The sequence below is a fragment of the Lepus europaeus genome, chromosome 2 (genome assembly GCF_033115175.1).
Source record: "Lepus europaeus isolate LE1 chromosome 2, mLepTim1.pri, whole genome shotgun sequence".
In the NCBI taxonomy this organism is placed as follows: Eukaryota; Metazoa; Chordata; class Mammalia; order Lagomorpha; family Leporidae; genus Lepus; species Lepus europaeus.
Window position 1 is genome coordinate 51,916,920 of NC_084828.1, and position 27,258 is coordinate 51,944,177.

General features: G+C 36.5%; 1 protein-coding gene and 1 pseudogene across 1 annotated transcript in view; one reads left to right on the forward strand and one right to left on the reverse strand.

Moving 5' to 3' along the window:
- The window catches only part of EPHA6 (EPH receptor A6), a 1,087,270-nt gene that overhangs the window by 763,234 nt on the left and 296,778 nt on the right, over positions 1–27,258 (forward strand). The window lies entirely within an intron of this gene.
- Positions 9,532–10,273, reverse strand: LOC133770913 (S-phase kinase-associated protein 1-like; annotated as a pseudogene).

Below are 27,258 nucleotides of genomic sequence, written 5' to 3' on the forward strand. Positions count from 1 at the left end.
TATGTCTCAAATATATCAAAAATATATACATACCCAAACATTTGTCAAGTGCAATTTTTTGGCTCATAAGGAATACCCAAAATATGGAAACTACCAATGTGCCCACCATCAGATGAAAAAAAATTCTAACTGCCTTAAATTTATTATCATTTATATGTATGTCTTCTAGATTTTTCAATGGAAAAAAAAGATGAGACTTAAAAATAGTCTACATTACCAACATTCTACATTTCCTAAAAACCACTGGAAAAATTTCATCTGATATATTTGAAAATAATAAACTGTCAAAATTAGGCTTACATTTTAAAAAAGAAATAAAAGTAAGTCAAAGATAATGAGTAAAATACTCACTTTTTACTTAAGACAATGGAAAGATTTACCTAATATCCAAATGCATTTTAGAGTAACAAAAATAAATTTATATGTGCATTTTTAAAATAAAAATAAATATATTTCTGTAGATTTTAGTCAACTTGAACCCTTTGTTTTTACTGGAAAACAGCTTGTGAGCCACCAACCCAGAGCAGAATCCACAGCTTACAGCCAGCTTTTGAAGGAAAACTAGAATTTCAAATGTAATAATTAGTAATTATCCTCTTCTCTAGCCTAGATGGTAATATACATGATGAAGAAGAATTAACACATTGCCCAAATATAAGCAGTACATTGCTTTTCCCTGAAAAGATGAATTATAGGTTATATTTTAATATGTAAATTTAGATTTTTACCTGTAGGCCATACAAAACAGTTCTGTAACACGAAAGCCACATCTGTCAACATTTTATAAAATATTATTTACCTACAGTAGTAGGGCTAGATTTATATCACATAAAATAACCACACAAAAATCATGAAGAGCATTAACAAATTAAAAATGACTGAATCACAGTAGATATTTAAAAATAAAATCTTATGTCACAATTTACACATTTATAAAAAAGTTAGAGATATAAATATAAGGATCACTTCATTTTTTATAAAAACATCCATAAGATTTAGTTATTTTACTATGGTCTGATATTGAAGCAATTTGACCTATTTTAATAATTTCTACATGGTATATAATCCAGAAAACCAAGGTGCAATGTAATATCTGCATTTTCTACTGTCCTAATGCACTCTTTAGAATTCTGGTTGACTAATTTTTCTATTCACCTCTTTAAACACTGAAAAATGCTAAACCTTTAGAATTTTTATTGAATAAAATGTGAATTTCTTAACAGACATGAAGATCTCTCCAAATCTAATCCAGGTTGACATCTTTCCTCTTTAGTTTTTTCAAGTTAACATATACTCTGAAGAACCTAGATTATTCACATGCTTTATACATAAAATATTACGTATGTTTGTCATTTCCAAGGTTCTTCAATGACTTCTGAGTGGACTATTCAGAAAATTATCACACTAAAAATGGTCAATGTAGCTCGCATGACACCCTTTCTGACATGTTCTTAATCAGTACAGTGACAAATTAACCATCTTTCCTAGGACTTTCTCTAGTATTCTATCGAGCACAGGCATAATTCTTTACTAAGTTGTAAACTCTGAAATGAAAAACTATATCATAAATATATGCAAGTCTCACTAAATATCTTGTACATAACTCTAAGTTCAAATATGCATTTAAGTCAAAAAAATAATAAACTATTTTCAAAGAAGCTAGAAACATGAAAGAATAAATAGCATGTTAACTACCACTCCAAAAAAAGTATTGTGAATTTTATTTGCCACAGATAGGCATTATTGCCTGCTTTATTTTTGGTAACAAGCTGTAACTGGCTTATGTCATGCAAAAAATATAATATATGCAGTTTTAATTATAAATTAATTGTTAATTCTAAAATTGGGGGTCATTTTATGTAGAATAAAATGATACTTCCATGGTTAACATATTTTCTTCCTTAAACATTTTTAAAATCTCTGTTATGTTTGATCCACTCTGTTGGTTGAAGCACAATCTGTACTGCTTCAATTACTGAAGATGAAATTAGCTACATCATTATTAACAGCAGCCAGAAATTTTGGAATGATTATTAATGGTGAAGCATGAAGCAGAAAGAGTACCAGCTGACCCTGGTGGAGTAATAAAAAAGTTAATTAATCAAAAAGGAGGCAGATTTCATATTTATGACTCTACCCAGAGGAGTACAAATTCCAGTATATAAGACTTTAATTTGAAATAATCTCCAGTGAATAGCACACTTTCAGTGTTGGCAGCCATAGCTGTCTAAATGCAAACATCAGTTGGGAAGAAGAATTTTTTCTAGCAGCTAGGATGTCTGAATATAAAGTAGCCTGCCTTGGGAAGGCAATGAAGACCTCAAGTAATAAGAATTTGTACTGAAGCTAACTGCGTACTTGTTCAGTGTGTTATAAAGGAAATTTCTGCTTTGTTTAGAAGTTTGAGATAGAAGTGTATGTAACTTCTAATATTGGGAGCAATAACATCATAGTATTTGTTGAATTCTAATTATGTTTCAGACATTGTTCTGTTCTTTCCATCCACTAACATACTTAAAACCTTTGAAGTAGGCACCATTATCATGCCCATTTTATAGATCACGAAACTGAAGTGCTAAAGAGTGCAGTAAGTTACCTGTACTTTACTACAGGTGGTAAGTGTTGGGATAGGGAATATTATGGCGTGAGACCTCTTTTTAATTTTTTTTATCATTTTCATTTTATTTGAAAGGCAGAAAGAGACAGATAGGGAGCAATCTTCTATCTGCTGCCCAAAGCACAGAACAAGCAAGGCTGGATCAGAACAAAGCCCAAAGCTTAGAACTCCACCCAGGTCTTCTGCTGGGTGACAGGGAGTCTTCATCTACTGCTTCCCATTCTATACCATCCTTTAAATAATTATATCTCTCTTTAGAATATTGCATCTTGAATATGAATACAGATTTTCTTCAGATGATTATAATTATTTATCTGTCATTATGCATCAAGTTCAAGTAGATGCTCAGTTTCTTAATACAGATTTCTCATTTAACATACACATGATAGACCAAGTATAATGCCCCAAAGGGTCAAAATAATGCAGTTGGGGTCTTGAAGACGTGTAAAACTATTTGCATAGGAAATGGAAGTCTCACTTTAAGAGAAACTGCATTGACAGAAAAGATATTATGTTCCAATTTTGCCAAGATCAAATAAGGATCATGGCTTATGTACCATGAGACAGATTGAAGACCTTAATATGAAAAATATTAGAGATCATAACTTTACCAAATGGACTGAAAAGAAAATCATTAGCTATTAACAGGTACTTAGAAGTTGTAAAATGTGCATATCAAAAATCAGTGTTACAATTTGACTCATATCTAAAAGGGAAGTAACAAACAGAAGAGGATCCATTTCTTAATACAGAAGATGGGTTTATTACAAGCCAATAACATACATCTGCTTATACTAAAATATTATTTATTTGGTATGTAAACTATCATTCCTTTACTAGAAAGTTTTTTTTTTTAAATCAAGGACCATCCCCACCCCCACCTTTTTTCTAAATGTATGTGTTGGAGGGAGGTGTGAATTGACTCTCTTAACAGAACAGATTTCAAGCAAACATCACAGTATTGTCAACTATAGTCACTATGCTATATATTAGTTCTCAAAACTTACTCATCTTAGCATTGAAGGAAAGTACTCTTGCCTGATGTTTCTATATTTCTTTTGACATTTTGTACTTTTCATATAGCTTTGCTTCTGGCAGATAGAAGGTATTCAATGTATATTAAATGCATTGATGTTAGTTGGTAAGTGCTCTGTGAGCATATGTCTATGGTTTCAAACAAATTACCTACATTTTATTATTCTACTTATGTATTTTCAGTTTCTTTTTTGTTTATTTTGTGCATATATATATATATATATATATATATATATAGCAGGTGGTATACTTAGATGCTGGGGATAACAATAAAGTAATGTATGGTAGCTATTTCCTGAGGCTCACCACTAAAACTCACTGTAGAATTACTAACAGAGTTTATTTCTGTCATTCAAATGTCTGGTTTTAATTTGACTTGATTTCAAATGGATTTTCTTCTATCAGCCATCATACAAGTTGCCTGAATTTTTATGACAAGCTATTTGACTTTACAACCTTGGATTCTCCTAGAGAGCAAAAGTATTCCTTAGACATTTCAAACTGCTCCAAATGTAGTGTAAAAATGTATTTTCTAGGTAATATATGACGATTTTGTGTCATTTTTCAGATTACACAAATCAGCTTTATTGAATTATATCTTGAAATGGCTTTCTTGCATCCAGAGCAAAGTTAAGAATCCCTGTGCTCTCATTCTTAGCCAGATGGTGGTCTGAAATGAGTATTAATTGTGATTGACCTTGTTTGTTGCATGATCGTGTGCTAAGCCTCAAGAAGGCAGTAGGAATACTGTGTTGTCAGCAGGTTCTTATGGAATGTAGGAGCTCCAGCTAGCCTATGGATATATGATGATCATATACAGATGTGGTTCTTCCAGGAAAGGTTAGAAGATATGATGCTAGGAAGCAGTTGTTCTGTGGGAAGTTGTTTACTAGAAAGATGAAATAGCACATATTTGCTTCCTCTATGTTTTTATTTCCCCTATTGAATTCTACCCATGTAGTAAGTTGTCATTTCCCAGAGCTGAGAAAATTTGAGTTGAATAAAAGAGTTTTCAAAATGTCCAAGAATGACTCGGAGTATTTCATATAAAATATGTAAGTATTAAATATTATATACCCATGTCAAAATATGATGACAGTTTGAAAATTTTAAATTTGTACAGTGTTATTATGTAGTAAAATTGATTTATTTTTCTCTTATTCCTGTTTTTGTATTTTAATTTTTATTTAGTTATTAACAATTCAATATGATTTGTAGATACAGCTCCAAGAACATAATGATATTCCCTTCATAAATTATAAAATTATCTAAAGTAACAACTTTAAAACTTGTGTTAACCCAATGCAAAGGCCATCTTTTTGCTTTACCTCACCATGAGGTCAAAATAGCTAATGGACAGATGTTTATAAAATAAACACACCGGTTCTTCTTAGGCCTGTGTGAAGAATTAAAAGGCCAAATGTTTGCATTACACTTTCCTTTTCAAGGGAAACAGTAGTTCTGTGAATTTAAATTGAGTAACAAGAATTCTTGGCAAAATCACAGAGTCCTTTAAAAGATTTAGCTGTGTGTGCACAAACCCAGGCATGACACGTGTGAGCACATTACTGTATGGTAAAGATAGGCAGAGTAACAGAATATGGCAGCCTTACCTCAAGATATAAAATAGCTGATTTACAAAAGGCTGAATTTCATATTCTCTTAAAGTTTTGGAAAACTGAGCATACGTTTAAAAAATGCTCTTGCCCTACAGCTTGTGATTTTTAAAAATAACTATCTTATATTTACTGGATACATAACCAGAGAACAGAGTAAATAACTTTTCAATGATGAACATCAGTATTTCTGCAAACAGTAAGCATTGTGATATTACTGAAGTTAGTACATGTATTGGGCACTCATGCACACTTCCTATTCCTGTTGTAAGACAAATGAATGAAACAGATAGTGTTTTAAGTATTGCTACATAGTTATCCTAGGAAGTAAAATGAATTTATTTCAAAATTTGATTTTTTTCTTACATTTAATAGATGAGAGACAAAGTGTAAGGCAAATAAGAAAAGTTAAGCAAACAGTGAACATGTTTAATTGTTCAAATTATTCATCTACTGCTTCATGCAATCAAAACACAGTAATGGATGGGCCAGATCTGAAGAAAGGTATTGATGATTCAAAGACAAAATAAGGATAAAATTGTTCCCAGCTTTCTCAACAGCTAGTGAGAGGTTCAGACTAAATAAGATTGTATTACTTGGTAATGGTGTGATGTGTAAGGAGCACAAGAGAAAAAACACAAAAAAAAATAAGTTAAAGAAAGCTTCCAAAAGGAAATATTGCCATAAAGGAGACCTAAAGTTTGATAAAAGTTGACCATGACTATGACTGAGGTGGGGGGAGGGGTACAAATGGAACAAGAATATTCGGAGTCTGTTCTTTTCTGAACAGGGAACAGTAAGTGTGCCAGCATCAAGATCAAAGAGAGCACAGAGCATTCAATATGGCTGAAGATTAGGTTTTCAAAATGTGGGCCCTGTACTACAGGCATCAGCAACAGCAACAGCTCGGAGTACACTAGAAGTGCCAAGTTTAAGACCTCACATTAGACATGTGTCTCAGCTCATTTTCTGTTGTTACAGTAATACAACACTCTAGACTGGGTAACTTAAAAAGAAACAGTGTTTGAGCTGATAGTTCTGATCCATGGCCAAGGAGCTACATCCAGTGATGGCCTTCTTGTTAGCAGAGTCTGGAGGCAGCACAGGGCATCACGTGGTAAGTGATAGGGAGACAGGATGAGAGCACTTACGAAACTGGTTTCTATAGCAGATTCACTCTTTTTTCCAATTTTTATTTATATAAAAATAAACTTCATGTATTTCATATATGTAAATTTAGGAGCATAGTGATACTTCCTACCATACATTCTCTCCCACCCATGTTCCCACTCTCGCTCCTCCTCCCTTTCTAATTCTTTTTTTAGATTTTACCATACATACTTTCAGTTTATTTTATAATTATAAGATTAATCCACCACTAAGTACAGAATTCAAGATACAGGAAGAAGAAAAAAGTATTATTTTTTTCAACAATGGAGACAAGAGCTGTGCAAAAGCCATATCTCAAAAATGTCAATTTCACTTATATACATTATATTTTTGTACTCTATTAGTTACCACAGATCAGGGAAAATATATGATATTTGTCTTTTACGGACTGGCTTGTTACACTAAGTATAATGGTTTTATTGCATCCATTTCATTGTGAGAAACAGGATTTCATTCCTTTTTACAACTGAGTAGTATTCCATAGTGTGTGTGTATATATACACATTTTTTTAACCAGTCATCAGTTGATGGACATCTGGGTTAATTTAACACTTAGTGAATTGAGATGCTGTAAACACCATGGTACAGATAACTCTTTCATATGCTAATTGCATTTCCTATGGGTGAATTCCCAGGAGTGGGATGGCTAGGTCATTCCCATAGTGGGATGGCTACTTTCAGATTTCTGAGGAATCTCAATGCTGTCTTCCACAATGACTATACTAATTTACATTCCCACCAACTATGTATTAGTGTACCTTTTCCCCCACACATTCACCAGCATTCATTGATTTTGGTATCTGTTTGAGTGTCATTCTAACTGAGGGGAGGTGAACTCTCATTGTGGTTTTTATTTGCATTTCCCCAATTGCTAGTGATCTGAGCATTTTTTCATGTGTCTGTTGGTCATTTGAATTTCATCCTTTGAAAAATGCTTGTTCAAGTTTCTTGCCCATTTTGTAACTTGTTTGTTTTGTTGTTGTTGAGTTTCTTGGGCTCTTTATAGATTCTGGAAATTAATCCTTTATCAGTTACATACCTTGCAAATATTGTCTCCCATTCAGTCAGTTACCTTTTGAATTTTCAGTGCAGAAGCTTCTTAGCTTGATGTAATGCAATTTCTCTATTTTGGCTTTGTTTCCCTGTGCTTCTAGGGTGTATTCCAAGAAGTATTTGCCTATGCCAATGTCTTGCAGAGTTTCCCCAATGCTCTCCTCTAGTAAGTTCATGGTATAATGTCATAGATTTATATTGTTTGTCAATTTTGAGTGGATTTTGTATAAGATGTTATGTTGGCCAGTGCCGTGACTCAACAAGCTAATCCTCCACCTTGCAGCACCGGCACACCGGGTTCTAGTCCCAGTCAGGGCCCCGGATTCTGTCCCAGTTGCCCCTCTTCCAGGCCAGCTCTCTGCTATGGCCCTGGAGTGCAGTGGAGGATGGCCCAAGTGCTTGGGCCCTGCACTCCATGGGAGACCAGGAGAAGCACCTGGCTCCTGGCTTCGGATCAGCGCGGTTCGCCAGCTGCAGTGCGCCAGCCGCAGCGGCCATTGGAGGGTGAACCAACAGCAAAGGAAGACCTTTCTCTCTGTCTCTCTCTCTGTCTCTCTCTCACTGTCCACTCTGCCTGTCAAAAAAAAAATTATAAAAAAAAGAAAGATGTAATGTTGGGGTCTTGTATCATATTTTGCACATGGAGATGCAATTTTCCCAGCACCATTTGTTGAAGAGATTGTCCTTTCTCCAGGGATTGAGTTTAGCTCCTTTGTCAAAGATTAGTTCGCTATAGATATGTGGATTTATTTCTAGTTACTTATCTGTTCTGTTGATCTACACATCTATTTTCTCGCAGTACTAGGCTGTTTTGATGATAACAGCCCTGTAGTATGTCTTGAAATCTTTGTTTTTGTTGTATAAGTCTGCTTTACCTATAAGGGTCTCTTGTGTTTCTATATGAATTTTAGCATAATTTTTCTCCATCTGAGAAGAATGTCATTGGTATTTTGATTGGAATAGCATCGAATCTATAAATTGCTTTAGGTAGGAGGGACATTTTGATTATATTAATTCTTCCAATCCCTGAAAAAGGAAGATTTTTTCCGTTTTTTGTGTATTCTATTTCTTCCTTAATGTTTTGTAATCTTCATCGTAAAGAACTTTAACCTCTTTGGTTAAATTTATTCCAAAGAATTTTAGTCTTTTGTTGTTATTTTAGCTATTGTGAATGGTACTAACATACAAGTTCCTTCTGAATCATGGCATTGCATATTCAAAGGCTATTGATTTTTGTGTGTTGATTTTGTTTCTAGCAACTTTACCAGACTCTCTTATAAGTTTCAATAGTCTCTTAGTAGAGTGTTTTGATTTCCCTATATAGGATCCTGTCATCTGCAAACAGGGATAATTTGACTTCCTTCTTTCCAATTTGCATGACTTCATTTTCTTGCCTAATGGCTCTAAAGTTTCCATAACTATATTGAATAGCTATATTGAATAGGTGAAAATGGGCTCCCTTGTCTGGTTCTGGATCTTGCTGGAAATGCTTCCAACTTCTCCCCCATTCAGTATGATGCTGGGTGTTAGTTTGTCAGAAATGTCCTTGATTGTGTTGAGGAATGTTCCTTCTATGCCCAATTTGCTTAGAGGTTTTTTTTTTTTTTAATTAAGTGTCTTTTTTAATTTAAAGCTAACAAATTGTCTAGTTACATTTCTCCCCACCCCCAAAACCACAAACCAGGTAGTAACTGAGTCTTCTAGGCAATATACTCAAAGCTGAGAGGATTAAAAATAAGAACAAGTCCTCAGATCCAATTAAGGGAGCCCTGCTACACACAAGCTGATCAATGCCAGTGGTACTAACTGACCATGCAGCTGAAAGACATCCTAATGGGCCCACTCAGAATGTTTGTTTCAAGTAGCCTCTTTCCAGTTTCCAACTCATGAATAAAGAAAATATTTTGTAATTCTATTTCAGAAAACTTTTTGGAAGTTGTTTTATTTACAATGCCAACTTTTAAAAGATCACTCAATTTAACTGGACAATAAACCAGGCAGCAATCACTCTGTGAGAAGAGAAGAAGCCCAAAATGCCACTTTCTATCGAGAACCCACAGTTCAGTTTTATTCAGAGCAAAGTAAACAGGAACTTTCAATCATACTAGAAGAAACTCGGGTTTGGAATCTGTACTCAAACTACACATGCAGTGAGGACAATATTCTGCTAAAACAAATGATTTGCTGCTGCATTTGTCTACGTTTGCCTAATATTAACAATTATAAACAGAGCAGTGCAACTAGTATTTGGAATGATCCTTACAGTGTTACAGTGTCTGGCACAACGTTTCACTTCTCTTCACACCACTGGTTCTCTTTGTGTACCTGGGCTGCTGCTTCTTCAGTAAAGTCATTCTTGATGTCGAAGGTCTTGCGAATCTCCTCAGGAGTCTTCCCCTTGATCATATTGGCAACAGTCTTGCACATAACGTCCAGCAAACCTTTGATGTCTAAGTAGTTTGCAGCCAGAATAAGCTCAAAAAGTATTCCTTGGTCAACTTTCAGGAATTCCTGGTCCCAAACAGGGATATCATCCGTTCACTTTTCTTTGTTTTCATCGTTGTCAGGAGGAGGAGGGTCATCCTCGTGGTGGGTGCACCACTGAATGACCTTTCTTAATACTGCTGCATTAACATTTGGTAGAGGCACAGGGTCATCATCTCCTTCATCATCCATCCCCAAATCTTCCAACATGGTCTTGATAGTCACAGACTGTTTGGCAATTTCTACATCAACTTCAAAAATCTCTCCATCAGAACTCTGCAACTTTATTGAAGGCATGGTGTTCAGGTTTGAGGAGATGGCGGGCCGGAGGCTGATGAGAGAGGGGCGGCGTCAATGCAAGAAGAAGAGAAAGGCAAACGACAAGGCCACTGCCTGCTTAGAGTTTTTATCATGAAAGGATGTTGTATGTTATAAAATGCTTTCTCTGCACCTGTTAATTGTATGGTTTTATTCTTCAACTTGTTAATATGATGTATCACATCTGCTGGTTTGCATATTTTGAACCATCCCTACATACCAGAGATAAATCCTACTTGATCCAGGTGAATAATCTTTCTGTTGTGTTGTTGGATTTGATTAGCTAGTATTTTGTTGAGGATTTCTGCATCTATGTTCATCAGACTTATTGGTCTGTAGTTCTCTTTCTTTGTTGAACCTTTTTCAAAAAGGTTTTGGAATTAAGGTGATGTTTGCTTCATAGATGGAGTTAGGGAAGATTCCCTCACTTTTAGGTATTTTGAATAGCTTGAGAAGAATTGGAATTAGTTCTTCTTTCCAAGCCTAGTGGAATTCAGCAATGAAGTTATCAGGTCCTGAGCTTTTCTTTGTTGGAAGGGTGTTTATTGCTAATTCACTATCAATCTTGATTACTATTCTGTTTAGGTTTTCTATGTATTCATGGACTCATATTTGGTAGACTATATTTGTCCAAGAATCTATCCTTTTCTTATTGATTTTCTAATTTGTTGACATCTAGCTATTTGTAGTAATTCCTGATGATTCTTTTTATATCTGTGGTATCCACTCCTTTTTCATCTCTTATTTTATTGGGCCTTTATTTATTTGGGCCTATAGTGTATCAATTATGTTTTGTTTAAAAAAAAAGAAGAGAGAAACAGCTCTTCATTTCCCTGATCTTTTTTTATTTCAATTTTATTTCTTCTCCAATTGTAATCATTTCTTTCCTCCCAATAATTTTGGGTTTGGTTTGTTGTTGTTTTTCTGGGCAGACTCACTTTTGAGATAACTCATTAATCTATTAATTCATTCATGGAGACATATCCCTGAATACCTGTTTGTTTGGTTTTTTTAATATTTAATTTATTTATTTGAAATACAGACTTACAGAGAGAGGTAGAGACACACAGAGAGAGAGAGAGAGACAGAGAGAGACAGAGACAGAGAGGTCTTCCATCTGCTGGTTCACTCCCTAAAAAGCCACAATGACCAGAGCTGAGCTGATTCAAAGCCAGGAGCCAGGAGCTTTCTCCAGGTCTCCAAAGCAAGTGCAGGGACCCAGGCACGTGGGCCATCTTCTACTGCTTCCACAGGCCATAGCAGAGAGTTAGAAGTGGAGCAGCCAGGACTCGAACCGGCTCCCATATGGGATGTCGGCATTGCAGGCTGGGGCTTTAACCCACTGTGCCACAGCACCCGACCCCCTGATCATCTCTTAAACATCCCACCTGTTAATCTCTCAAAATGGGGATTAATTTTCAACATGTTTCTTTAAAAAAATTTCTTCTTCTTATTTGAAAGTCTGAGTTACAGAGATAGAGAGGGAGAAATATAAATAATCCATCCTCCTGTTCACTCCCCAATTGGCCGCAATGGCTGGAGCTGGGCTGGCTGGTCCAAAGCCAGGAGCCAGGAGCTTTTTCTGGGTTTCCCATGTGGATGCAAGGGCCCAAGGACTTGGGGCTGCTTTCCCAGGCACATTAGCAGAGTGCTGGATTGGAATTGGAGTAGCCAGGCCTCAAACCAGTGCCCATAAGGGATGTTGGTGTCACAGGTGGCAGCTTTACCCACTATGCCACAGCACCAGCCTCCCTCAACCTAAGTTTCAAAGAGGACAAACCTTTAGTAACCTACTAAAATTCTGAGGGCAATACCGAGTATTTTGCTGTGAAAACCCTTCCAAGTGATTCTGATTCACACTCTAGTTAGAGAGAATAAGTTTTATCCTTGAGTACAAGGTCAAGCATAAGGAATGATGGGTATAATGATCTTAGTACAAAAAATATAAGACATGAGGCTTTGGGGAGCCATGGAATGTCATCCCTTATCTTGCCACTGAGGCTCAAACATGCTGAGTTGATTTTATTTTTGTTTTCAACTCCCCATAGTTTTAGAAACAAGCAAGCCAGTCAAATTAAGCTTAGCATAACTGATTTCCTAGAACCATTGCTAACACATCTAATTACTTCCTTGCTTTCAGTTTATTCATACTAAAAATAAAGAATAAAACTTTCCAAAAATATTTTTTCATAGTCACTCCTGTAGCTGTCATATCTTCCATTTCCCAGAGGTTACTGTAGCCCTCAGATTTCACCTTCCAAAAGTGCTGGAATTTTGAGTATTATCAATATGAATTCAAACACATGCTTGCTCTTGCCCCCCATGTAAGCCTGAATATCTCTTCTAAATGGTTCATATTTGCTCTCTAGACTTTAAAAATACAGTAAAGTATAAACTGTTTGCCAAAGCCTCCTGGGAATGCTGGGATAAATAATCCCATAACAAACTTTCATAGAAAATTAGTTTGAGAAATGCTGAAAAGTAAGCTATCTGAAAATTTCATGGATCTAGACAGTACAGAGGTAAAAGCGATCTTTCAGCAAAGCTGAGTTAGACACCAAGACTAATATGCCACACAAAAGTGCTACTGACTTTTCTCAGGCTGGATCACATCGTTGTATATTCTAATTGGTAAAAGCAAAATGATACTTTCAATTAGGCTACATGAGACTTAGCCTGTTGCTGCAGGGGGGTTCTCCTCTAAACCTTTATTCTTCACCAATAAAAATAAAGGGAGTATGTTAGAATAAATTCCTTTACTCTAAATGTGAAGAACTTTCTTGTGAAGTCTGAAACGGCACCCAAGCTCTGCCATTCCCCAGGTATCAGGAGCCACAGAAGACAGTTGAATAAATTACAGCTTTGGTTTCCTCATGAGACTATAAATTTATTCATTCACTTGTGCAGTCATTCATTCAACAAATATTATGGGTATCCACTGCATTCTAAGTGCTGTTCTACATGCTAGGGATTTAGCAGGAATAGACTAAAACCTCTTCTATCCTGGAGGTGACATTCTAGAGTTCTACACTTCCCTCTGTGTTCCTGCTGAGGTCCCTCCCACAATCAGCCTGTTACATAGAAAACTCCATAGTAGATTCTGTGTCCCAGGAAACTCATCTCACACAGACGATTAGAGGTGATCTCGAAAAGAGTAAAGCTGAAATGGAGACTAAGCAGTTCCTGCTTCCTAATATAACAAATGTCCATGTAGCATCTGACAAATGGAACAAATGATGATTAAATGTTAACTGTCACTGTAATTCTAATTGTTTCTGCAAACTAGGCAGCTGGCAAAAGCTCCATGTAGGAGGGATTTGCCTGGGCCCTGAAGAGACCCAGGAAAGGATATAAATAAACAGGAAGAAGTAAGCTTTTCATGATGGCAATTGATTCATGACATTCACAGATAAATGAAGAGCTAAACTGCTTAAGAAGAATGCTGAAAAAGCTCAAACTTTGTCTTAACCCTGAACTTCAATATTGACTCTATCACTTTCTAAATTTAAGTGAGTATGATTGTGAGCAAGTCGTTAACCACACTGTGCCTCAGTTTCCACATCCAGAAATAAGGATAAGAATATCACCTGCTTTCTAGTATTCTTGCGGTTACGCAGGGAGTCAATGCATATAAAGTGCTTTGCAGAGTATCCAGTATTCATGTGATTAAAAGTCAATATTTTTAATATTGACATTGATATTAATTTCCAATCCTAGAAGTCCATTCTAAAAACTAGAAGATTGTATTTATAAAACAGTGTCATTTATTGTCTTCTTGCATGTAGGTGTTCTACAAAAACGATCAAGTCTTTTTGTAATTATCTTTCACATTTATTTTTCATACATATTAGCATACTCTTAAGACTGCTTGGCTAGTCTTGGTGTTAGTTTTGTTTAATGTATAAGGTGACAGATAAGGTTGTCAAAATCAAGATGTGCACCCTCTAGAGACATAAGCACTAGGAAACTGGACTTAGCCAAGGAGGCTCCACATTTGAACTCATGAGTTACCAAATAACCAGTACACTAGGCAAATCATACAGCTTCCATCAAACAGTTGCAGTAGTAGCACACTGTGGACCCAGGAACACTGTCCATCTGGTCTATATGCTAGTCAAATATGTAAATATTGATTGATTGTGTTTGAGATAATTAAGACATAAAATGTCTCAACAAAACAGACAGTATAGCATAGTGATTAGAAGCTCAAACTCTGGAACTGGACTTTATTTAAGTTCTTGTCTACCATTTGTGTGACCATGGAGAAGCTGACTAATTTCTCTGTATCTCAGTTCCTTCATTTATAAAATAGAGATACTGATATTCCTATATCATATAATTGCTGTGAAGGCTAAATTGGTTAATGTGTGTGAAGTGTTTAAAACTGTGAGTGGTACATGTAAGCGCTCCAGGAATATTTGTTTTTATAATAATTCTATTCTTCTTGTGGGAGACACTCCTTCACTAAGTCTAACATGATTTTGGCATTATCCTGTGCTTTGAATCAGCTGTTACTCATCTCCTTAAAGAAAAAGGAAATAATTTAAAAATAATAAGAATAATATAATTCCAGAAAGAGACAGCCCCCCCTCCCTTAGGGCACCTTCTGTGGAATCCCCTGCGGTTTTCAACTAGAAATGAAAACCTTTACATATTTGTCTTAGTCTGTTTTTTGTTGCTTTAATTAAATACCCAAGACTGGATAGTTTATAAAGAATAAAAGTGTATTTGACTCACTGTTCTGAAGGCTGGGAGTTCAGTAACATAGCACCAGCATCTGCTCAGCCTCTCAGGAGGGCTTCTTGCTGCATTGTAACGGGCCAGGGAGAATTACAGGGACACAAAGCAAGCATCACAGCTTATGTCTCTCTCTCTCTTCTCAGAAAGCTATGAATGCCATCATGGGGGACCTACCTTTATGACCTCTTCTAATCTTAAAGGCCCCACCTCCAAATACTATCAGTAGATGAATTTGAGGATTATATTTCCAACACAAAAACTTTTGGGGGACACATTTAAGCCATAGTAGTACTCCTAGCTACCCCCTCATCATGTAGTTTTCAAAATTAGTCACCTAGCTGATATCCTTGCACAGAAATGAAGTAATCCGAAGAAAAGAAAACTTAGCTGTATATTGAAAACAGAATAGGTATTAGTTATGCTATTACTTCTTGAATATAAGCACAGAATATCTTATTTGAGGAAGGATTTCACTTTTTCACATTATCAGATGGATGCATCTGATGGGACTTTTGGTAATGTTTGAGCTCTTATAGAATCACACTTCTGCATTGCACAATATAGAATTCTCCATTCTTTTCTAAATTAATCCAGGATTCCTAGCAGGCAAACAGAGCACCAAGTGGGAATATACCGAAGAGACTTGAGGTTATCCAATTAGTCTTAGCCCAGTTTTTTCTTTCTTATGTTCTTTACTGAAGCTCAAAATGCTTTTTGAATCCTTCTAAATTGTTGACAGCTAATTCTTGTCCATTAGAGACTCAGTTCTCACTGTTCATATGTACTCATCTTAGGAGTTACACCTTTTTAAAACTAGTTAGCTGTCTTTTTGTTGTTTCCTCTCTTCATCCTGCATAAGTGCCCACCGGGGTGATAGATTTCAAACTGTATTAAACAAAAGAATGCAGTTAAGATATCCAATTTAATGCCTTTAGTGTTTTTCTTTCTTAAAAAAAAGCAAGTTATGGGGCCAGTGCCGTGGCTCACTAGGTTAATTCTCTGCCTGTGGCGCCGGGATCCCATATGGGCACCGGGTTCTAGTCCTGGTTGCTCCTCTTCCAGTCCAGCTCTCTGCTCTGGCCCGGGAAGGCAGTGGATGATGGCCCAGGTGCTTTGCCCTGCACCTGCATAAGAGACCAGGAGGAAACACCTGGCTCCTGGCTTCAGATCGGCGCAGAGCGCCGGCCGTGGCGGCCATTTGGGGAGTGAACCAACGGAAGGAAGACCTTTCTCTCTGTCTCTCTCTCTCACTTTCTAACTCTGCCTGTCAAAATAAAAAAATAAAAATAAAAATAAAGCAAGTTATTTACCTTTCTATTTCCTTCTGGCTGAAATTCAGCAATATTCTTAAGGGTTATAAAATTGTATCATTTATAATCAGACTTTACCCTGTTCTTAAGGTTATTAGTAGAAGTAGATAAAATGAATCTGTTAAGCCTTTATGCAAAAAAAGCACTTCTGCATATGAAACTGTGTATGTTACCATTTTCACAGTGCCCTTCTGCTCCAGATAGAAAGGGAAACTTTATTAGAAAGCAAGATGAAAACAAGAAAGCAAGAAAGAAATAAAGAAAAGGAAGTAAACAGAAAACTGATGTGGGTTATTGTATCTTTGCATTGATAAGTGACTTCTAGAAGCCTCTAAAAGCCCCAAAATTTGGCCGGTGCCACGGCTCACTAGGCTAATCCTTCGCCTTGCGGCGCTGGCACACCGGGTTCTAGTCCCGGTCAGGGCACTGATCCTGTCCTGGTTGCCCCTCTTCCAGGCCAGCTCTCTGCTATGGCCTGGGAGTGCAGTGGAGGATGGCCCAAGTGCTTGGGCCCTGCACCCGCATGGGAGACCAGGAGAAGCACCTGACTCCTGGCTTCGGATCGGCGCGATGCGCCGGCCGCAGCAGCCATTGGAGGGTGAACCAACAGCAAAAAGGAAGACCTTTCTCTCTGTCTCTCTCTCACTGTCCACTCTGCCTGTCAAAAAAATAAAATAAATAAATTTTAAATTTTTTTTTAAAAAAGCCCCAAAATTTACATAGGTAAGGAGAGATGGGGCAGTCCCAGTTAGTCCATGACTTGGAAGCATCCTCTGTGTAATATTCTTGATAGTTTACACCATGGGAACTGGGAGATAGCAAACAAATCTCAGGAAAATGAAAACAATAGCAAAATGGTTTTTGTTAATCTTCAAAAGATGAACAATGTAAAAATGTTCATTTAAAACTAGATAAATGTTCCTCTATTACTGGGGGGAAAATGGAAAAGAAAAAACACTTAGCACATGAATTCATCAAGCAAATAAGTATATGGAATTTAGAAATTTTTCTCATAATCTGTTTTTTATGAGTAAGGTTTTTTTAAAATATTTATTTATTTGAAAGTTAGAGTTACAGAGAGGCAGAGGCAGAGAGAAAGAGAAAGAGAGAGACAGAGAGAGAGAGAGAGAGCTGTTCCATATGCTGGTTCACTGCACCCATGCGAAGCCAGGAGCCAGGAGCTTCTTCCAGGTCTTCCACATGGGTGCAGGGGCCCAAGGACTTGGGCCGTCTTCCACTGCTTTCCCAGGCCACAGCAGAGAGCTGGATTGGAAGTGGAGCAGCCAGGACTCGAACCGGCGCCCATATGGGATGCTGGTGCTTCAGGAGCAGCTTTACCTTCTACGCCACAGCACTGGCCCTTCTCATAGTATCCTAAGAGGGGCTGGAAATGACCTCTGTTACATCTTTTGTTAATCATCCAGAATTTTGTTTAACGGAATATTCTCAAACATATGTATACATATAATCTAAGTCACTGACATCACTTACTAGGGAATGGGGACAAATTTAATGTTCTAGAAAAGAAACTAATGTTTTAAGCAATGACAAACATGTCTTTCCCTCTCCATACTCTATCATACTTAAATTCTCCTTAATTTTTATAAAGATGTTTTCTCAAAAAGTTTGATTAATAAACATAGAAATGTTGATTTTAATTTCCATATTTCAAAACACATTAGGACCAGAAAACAGAATCTCATTTTGAAAATTATTATTAGAGATACAGCATGTGTGCACCATCTTTGCCTCTAAGATTTTTGGTAGCAGCCAGAGAATAAAACTAATGACATGCTCATGAAGCCCAAATGCCATAGGAAAGACATGTAGAGGGCATTGAGGTTAATGGCTTTAAGCTAGGCTTAATCAACAAGTGCAGTTTAATTTTTTTTTTTTCATGTGATGTTTTCTGACCACAAACTTTGACAGATCCAAGGTCAAGTGTAACTAGCTGAAGATGATTTTTTCATGGTGGGAGTAAATAGAGGGAGAAAGGAAGTTACAGAATCCATTCCATGCCTAGTTACTTCAAAAGAGAAAATATAGATAAAAGTGAATGCTTCAGATGGTAAGAAGAGAATCATCTACAGATTTCTTCTCTATATATTTTGTCTATTCACTGCTTAAAATTAGAATACCCTAATGTGACCATTTTACTGCAGGTATAAAATACTGTAGGAGCTGGGTTAAGTAGAGTGGTGCAAAAATGTCCCAGACTATACTTCAAAAAGCATTGAAACAAAAACCCTAGAAAACTCACAAAACAAAGGCAATCAATCTTTTCCTTGACACACACAGCCCGTTTCCTGAGTTCTGCCCTCTAAAAATTCATTTTACCTGTATCTGTGCTCATTTAGGAAAAAGGTGTCTGTGGATTACAAGGTCGCATTTACTTTAGTTTCAACCGTGCACCAAAACCACCAGTCTGAATCCTCATTCTAAAGTCCTGAACGAAAGAGGGAATGTGATTGGTCAAGTTGGGGGCAGATCTCCATCACTAACCCCGCTCAGGTGGTTGTGTCCTGGAGACAGAGAGAACAGCGTTGCAAGGCCCTGCTCTGCAAGGAGGCCGTGTTCAGAGACAGGGCTGAACAGACATCACAGAGGATGCTTATTAAGAATTTTGAAGTTAGTCTTTCATAAAAGCTTAGAACACAATTCAAAGAGTATAATGATAAGATGGAGATATAGAAATCTTTCTACCTTAAAAACTGAGAAGCCCAAAAAATGTTTTGCCAAGGTGAAAATAAAACCTCACCATGCTTGTGCTGAAATGGACTGGAGGCAAAGCTAAGATTATCCTTAGGAAGCAGATTTGAATGTGCTCCCACAATTAGACACACTCTAGATGGGAAGCCCAGAATCTCACACCACATGATATCATGAAAAAAAGATGATTCTGGCCTGGAAAATTTTCAAAGCAGGTGTTCCGAGTCATCAAAAAGAAACTGGAGGAGTAATGTTCCCATGAAAGAAGTTTTATTGAGCTGCACAGTTCTGTACCATGCTTCCTTGGATGAGCTGTGGAAAAAGTATGCTTGCACAAATGGAAATAGCTTGTCTCATTGTGTAGGGTTTTGATCAATTACCTTTTGTCTGCCAAAGAAAATGATTTTAGTTTTGACAAGGTTCGTGATGCTCAATTCTTTCTGGCAGAAATAGGATAGCAGCATTATTTGTATCCTGAAATCAATTCTGGTTGTTGAAAATTAAACACGTACCATCAGCAACTAGGAAGAGGTTTATCTTTCATCTACCATGATGGCAAGCACCCAGCTTCTCTAAAATTGGTATTACATGGTGAAGATACTCATTTAAAAATAAATAATATGCATTATTCTGATGCCTAGCTTTCTTTTCCTCCTGGTTTGTGTTAAAGCAGACCAGAGGATGCAAGTCAAGGGAGTGCCCGTGTCCCATCTCTAATCTTCGGTGGCCTGAACTACAAGTCTATAGTCACAGGCATGTTCTGTAGTAGTTTTTCTAAGGTAGACAATGCCCATGAGGACAATTATATTCTCACTTTAAAACTTTCTTTCCCTTTGGTCTGAAAGGGAGGTTTTTTCTACTTACTGTATACTTCGATGATGGCGAAGTGAATCTAGCTATGAGATTATTATTTAAGCTCTTATTTTGGCTATGCTATTTCAGAAAAATGTTAGCCATCTCTTTTATAAGGTCTAAAGATTAAATTGTGTGTCCTACAGATTCCTTCATAATAGAATTAGTTTCCTACCTTGAAGAGAATAGAGAAATGAAAGAACAAGTTGGGCTTAGAATAGAGAAATGAGGGAGCAAGTCCTAGATCGCTTGCTGACAATAACAATATCACATGAATACTTAGCAAACCGTTTCAACCATTAGATAACAACTTAAGAAAACATTTACCAGAAGGTCGAATGCCTTCTATAAATTTTAAGAATCATGTATTTGGAAACACCTCTTAAATATCTAATATGGTGTAGTTTGTTTAACCAGTAAACTTAAGCACAACCATATAAAATGTTTTTAGTTTCTTTCTACCAACAAGTTTAAAACCTATGATACACAGATTCAGGTCACACAAATTAAAATGTATCTTTGATTGATTTTAGCAGCTTAAATTTATGGACAATCTTATCTATAAGCCATTTAAAATAAAACTCTTAATAAAATTTCCCCATGTGGACATACAATATGTACACACATATAACATAGCATAATAGACCAATATAGCAATTTTAATAATAGCTTTTAAAATCTTTAACTCTTTTTGTAGATTGCCAAATGATTTGAATTGCTTTTTGTTTTTAGTAACCTCAGTTAACCATACTTTCAGTTGGTACTGTTAATACATTATTGGCTTCATCTGTTTACAGAGCCATCCCAAAGTACTGAATACAATAGAAGTGGCTGGAAAAAGTCCATAGGAACCTATAGGAGGACAGCTAAACACAGAACCAACAATGCTTTAGTTTTTGAGCAGCAAATCATATATAACTGTGGATGACAAAAGACTTTACATTGCCATGTTTAAAATTATAAACTCATCAACCAACAAGAGGCAAGCAATGGGTGGCAGGCCTATTAATGGCTGATCTGTACAGTGATCTGCCCTCAAGGAGACCCAACAGGCCAGTCCACTGCAGTGGCTTTCAATGTGGTAAGCCTGGGCTTCAGCAGAAGTCAGCTTGTGAAGAGCCCTGGCAGCTCTGCCAAGAGTTGGATCACTGGTAATGGACCTGCCCTGGAGTCGAAGGATGCCCAGGTCAGAGCCACAGATCTTATTGGCTCTAAGCTGAAAAGCCCTTCACTCAGCCCAACTTCCAAAGTGACCACTGCAGCTGAGGGGATGGTCAAGTAGGGTCAGCAACATTGCAGGCAGAACTGTACATTTCTTGTTAGAGATGCCCCCTGCCTTTACCTGGCCAGCTCTCCTCCCAGCCCAGCCAAGTAATGAAAGTCAACAGAGTGCCTTCCCCTAGGAGGTTCACACCTCCCTTAGGATATACCCCATGTGCAGAGATAGGTAGGTCTGGGCCTCTTAACTTACAAGGCCTAAAGCCCACCAGATTATTATCAAGCCCCTTCTATCAGGTTCTATTTGCCTCTCAATCAGAAAAATTACTTGTAGCTTAGACAGCACCTTTCTTAGCTCCTCTAATAATGACTCTGTCCTTTGTTCTAGACCCTGTCTAGCACACTTGGGCCTCATTCCTTTGTAATCATAACCTCTACTCTACCACCAATGGCTCTACTCCCAACCTGTGTGTACTGATGGTCCTCTTCCCCACTTAATGCTGTATAATTGTTCAAACCTGGTAAATGCCACTCTTAGGATCATTGGTTACTATCCTCACTCTGTCTTTTATGACCTTGTCTAAATATGATCAGAGTCGGCAAACTTGGAAGGCTTCCATAGCTTTGGCAACTCATGACAACAGCCTAGGGTGGTTACTGGCGCCATAAACTAGAGTGTCAATTTGTTGTTTCAACAACAGGAGCCACTGTGCACTTGCTCCTCATGTGGGATCTCTGTCCTTAATGTGCTGTACATTGTGATTTAATGCTGTAACTAGTACTCAAACAGCATGTTTCACTTTGTGTTTCTATGTGGGTGCAAACTGTTGAAATCTTTATACTAAATTGATCTTCTGTATATAAAGAGAATTGAAAATGAATCTTGATGCAAATGGAAGGGGAGAGGGAGTGGGAGAGGGGAGGGTTGCGGGTGGGAGGGAAGTTATGGGAGGGGGAAGCCATTGTAATCCATAAGCTGTACTTTGGAAATTTATATTCATTAAATAAAAGTTAAAAAAATAAATAAATAAATAATATGCATTATTCTTTTATATTTTATGTTGAATGGATAAGTCAGGAAATTTCATCCCTTTAATTCAACTCTTTATTTTCTTAAGGTTTTTTTATTCATTTATTTGAGAGATAGAGTTATAGACAGAGAGAGGCAAAGACAGAGAGAAAGGTCTTCCATCTGCTGGTTTACTCTCCAGATGACTACAATGGCTGGAACCAGGCCAATCAGAGCCCAGGAGCCAGGAGTTTTTTCAAGGTCTTCCATTTGGGCCATCTTCTACTGCTTTCTCAAGCCATAAACAGAGCTGGATATAAAGGGGAGCAGCCGGGACATAAGCCAGCGCCACAGCCAGAGATTTAGCATACTACGCTCCAATGCTATCCCCTAATTTAACTTTTAAAAAAGAAAAGATTTATTCATTTATTTGATGGGCTTAGGGGTAGAAAGAGAGAGAGAGAGACCTTCCATTTGGGGATTCATTCCCCAAATGCCCATGGTATCAGCGAGAGTTGGGCCAGGCTGAAGCCAGAAACAAGGAATTCCATCCAAGTCTCTCACGTGGGTGGCAGGAACCCTAGTGGTTGGGCCATTAACTTCTGCCTCCCAGTGAGATTAGCAAGAAGCTGAATTGGAAGTTTACTAGCCCAGTCTCCAGCTCGTCCTCTGGGATACAGGATGTTGGCATCCCAAGCAGCAGCTTAACCCACTGCTCCACGACACCCACCCCAGTTCAACTTTTAAGAGATATTTACCCCCACATTTGCAGATGCTGATACTATGCCTCGATTTTCACTTAATTTGATTCCCCAGGCAATGAAGTAAAAATCTAGTGAAAGATCAATATGAATAACAATTTTATTTTCTTGAAAATAATAGTAAGTAGCAGGGTAATGCTATGACTCAAACTACCTTGTTAGTAATACAAAGTATGTATCTCATAGACTTCAGACATGTGGTTTGAGGAGAAACATGACATAAATAACACAGGGAACTGTGAGAGTGATGGAACCACAGTTTTCTGGCACTGTAGGGTGGATTCTTTTAAAAAGAGAGTGACTCCCTTTGAATCTCTCCAGAGCCAATCCTGGTGATCGGTAATATTTAAGATAAATAATTTTGGTGTTCCTTAGACTGGATTTCAGTAAATGATCCAAAATATTACCTTAGAACTTACTAATTTTCAGAGGGTAATAAAATATTTTGGCATAAAGCCATGGCTAGTCACTGTTAGATGCCTGGGATTTAAATTACTTGAGGCAATCTACTTGGATCGATAAAGCTAAGAGAAATTGAACTCCAGCATTGATGCTTATCTGTGTATCCATAAATACGTCTACTAAAGCCATATACCAGATAACTGCAGCCTCAAATCTGTGTTGTCATCCTGTGAAAATTAAGGAGAAGACTTACATGGACCTTAATTTATTTAGCTTCAGTACTTTGGTGGTAATGAGTTTATAATTAGATAGTTTGAAAACAGGGAGATTCTCTCACATTCTGATTTTAACATGTTGTCTTGCTAAACTTGCCAGAAATGTTGTCTGCTCATTTGATTATATTTTTGGGGTTTTTTGTTTGTGTATTTCTTTATCTACACAGTTTCATTAAATCAATACATGAGGTCCATTAACCATTGAAAAGACAGGGCTGATTTCCCACCTGAAGCTATCAGTCTCTTAAAGAGAAAATAAATCAAAATCTCTCCTGACAGAACACTGAGCGTTCTCTGTATAGCAAAGCATTGTTTTAGAATAGTAAAAATCATCTGCACTCCATTTCTTCATAGCCTTCCAATCCTATTCATTCAGTCATGAAGCTAACTGAAGAGGTTCTGTTTAGCATCAGAATAAAAAAAAATCATAAAGTTCAGAAATATCCAGTTCAAGAAACAAAATGATAACTTACTAGTTCCAAGTTTAGAAAAATTAAGACCTATTTATCTTCCACTTTCTCTTTTAGTTATGTTAGTATTTGGACGATACTTAAAGGTTGATTGAAAATAGATTTAAAACGTAGCTTTACTTTGGTACAAAATTTCTTTTTGAAATCTATGCATAAGTTTTTTTTAAAGATTTTATTTATTTATTTGAGAGGTAGAGCCACAGACAGATGTAAGTTTTTTAACACTCTTATAAATGTGTCTTTTTTAATGAGTGTTCCATTCCTTTTTTATGTTTATTACTTTTCATACTAATTTTTTAACATTTGGCCACATTCACTTCATATGTGGACACTATATACATACACATATATACTACTTTTCTTGAAAACAGAGATACTAATCTCATAAAGTGAGAGGTACATAATAATGATATAATGTAGAGAAAGATGGGTATATTGCCATGTACATGATATGATTTGGTGAAGCAATATTTAGAACTATATGCCAAATGATATGACATCCACACACTTTTTATACTCTGTATATTAATTACTACAAATAAGAGAAAACATATTTGTCTTTCTGCATTTGGCATATGTCATTATACTGATCTCCAGTTCTATGTATTTGGGTGCAAATTTCAGGATTTTATTCTTTTTTATGGCTGAGTAATGTTTCATCATTGTATGTATACCACATTTTCTTAATCCAATCAGTTTATGTAAATCTAGGTTGCTCCTATATTTTAGCTACTGTGAATTGAGCTACTATAAGCATGACAGTGCAAATATGTCATTCTTTTTTTTTTCATTTATTAAACTTTTCTTTAATGAATATAAATTTCCAAAGTACAGCTTATGGGTTACAATGGCTTCCCCCCTCCCATAACTTCCCTCCCACCCGCAACTCTCCCCTTTCCCGCTCCCTTTCCCCATCCATTCATATCAAGATTCATTTTCATTTCTCTTTATATACAGAAGATCAGTTTAGTATATATTAAGTAGAGATTTCAACAGTTTGCCCCCACATAGCAACACAAAGTGAAAAAATACTGTTGGAGTACTAGTTATAGCATTAAATAACAGTGTACAGCACATTAAAGACAGAGATCCTACATAATATTTTTTAAAAAATTAATTAATTTTCTATGCCATTTCCAATTTAACACCAGGTTTTTTTTTTTTTTCATTTCCAATTATCTTTATATACAGAAGGTTGATTCTGTATATAATTAGTAAAGATTTCATCAGTTTGCACCCACACAGAAACACAAAGTGTAAAAATACTGTTTCAGTACTAGTTATAGCATCACTGCACATTAGACAACACATTAAGGACAGATCCCACATGAGATGTAAGTACACAGTGACTCCTGTTGCTGACTTAACAATTTGACACTCTTGTTTATGGTGTCAGTAATCTCCCTAGGCTCTAGTCATGAGTTACCAAGGCTATAGAAGCCTTTAGAGTTCACCGACTTTGATCTTATTCCGACAGGGTCATAGTCAAAGTGTAAGTTCTCTCCTCCCTTCAGAGAAAGGTACCTCCTTCTTTGATGGTCCATACTTTCTGCTGGGATCTCACTTGCAGAGATCTTTCATTTAAGTCTTCTTTTTTTTTTTTTTTTTTCTTTTCCATGGTGTCTTGGCTTTCCATGCCTACAATACTCTCATGGGCTCTTCAGCCAGATCTGAATGCCTTAAGGGCTGATTCTGAGGCCAGAGTGTTGTTTAGGACATCTGCCATTCTATGAGTCTGCTGTGTGTCCCTCTGTTTCCAAAATGGTTCTACCAATTTGCATTCCCACCAACAATGTATTGGAGTACTCTTTTCTCCACAGTCTCACCAGTTTTTGAGTTTTGGATAATAGCCATTCTAGCTAGAATGCAGGAGTGCTCCAAGGTGGGTTTTATTTGCATTTCCTTTATGGCTAGTGATCCTGAGCATTTTTTCATGTGTCTGTTGGCCTTTTGTGTTTTATTCTTTGAAAAATGCTTCTCCATTTCCAGTCCTCATTTCTTAACTGGATTGCTTGCTTCGTAGTTGTTGATTTTCTTAAGCTCCTTATATATTCTGGATATTAATCCTTTACTTAATAGATAACTTGCAAATATTTTCTCCCATTTCTCCATTAACAATTTGTTAATTGTTTCCTGTGCAAAACTTCTTAGGTTGATGTAAACCCATTTGTCTATTTTTGTTATTATTGACTATGATTTGGGAACCTACCCAAGAAATCTTTGCCTAGGCCAATGTTTTGCAGCATTTCCCCTATATTTCATTCTAGTAATTAGATGGTTGCAGGTCTTAAGTTTAGATCCTTCATCCATTGTGAGTTGATTTTTTCCACAAAAGGGTATAAGGGAGGGTCTTGTTTAACACTTCTGCTTATAGAAATCCAATTATCCCAATATCATTCATTGAAGAGACTGTCCTTTTTTCCAGGGAGTGATTTTAGCTCATTTATCAAAGATCAGTTCCTTGTAGATACATGGGTTAACTTCTGGGACTTTGGTATCTGTTCCTTGGTTTATATGCCTATTTTTATGCCAATCCCAAACGGTGTTGATGATAATAGATAGCCCTGTAGGATGTCTTTAAATCTGGTATTGTGATGCTTCTGACTTTGTTTTGATAGTTTAAGATTGTTTTGGCTATTTGAGCTCATCATGTTTCTATATGAGTTTTAGTATTTGTTGCTCCTGTGTTTGTGAAGAATGAAATTTTGATGGCAATTGCATTCATCTATAAATCATTTCAGAAAGTATGGACATTTTAATGATATTAATTCTTCTAATACATGAACAAGGAACATTTCTCAATTTTATTATATCCTCTTCTATTTCTTTCATTAATGTTTTGTGATTTTCATTGTAGATATCTTTCACATCCGTGGTTAAATGTATCCCAAGATATTTAATTTCTGTAGCTATTTTAAATGGGAATAATCTTTTAAGTTCTTCCTCAGCCAGAACATTATTGATATATAAGAATTCTATTGATTTTTGTGTGTTGATTTAATATCCTGTAATTTTGCCAAATTCTCTAACTTTGGTTCCTATACATGGAGAACCCATGTCTTTGCAAATAGGGGCATTCTGACTTCCTCTTTTCTAATTTGTATCTCTTTCATTTCTTTTTCTTCTATAATTCCTCGGCTAACATACATAGTTTTTTTTTTTTCTTTTTTTTTTTTTTTTTTGACAGGCAGAGTTAGTGAGAGAGAGAGAGAGAGAGAA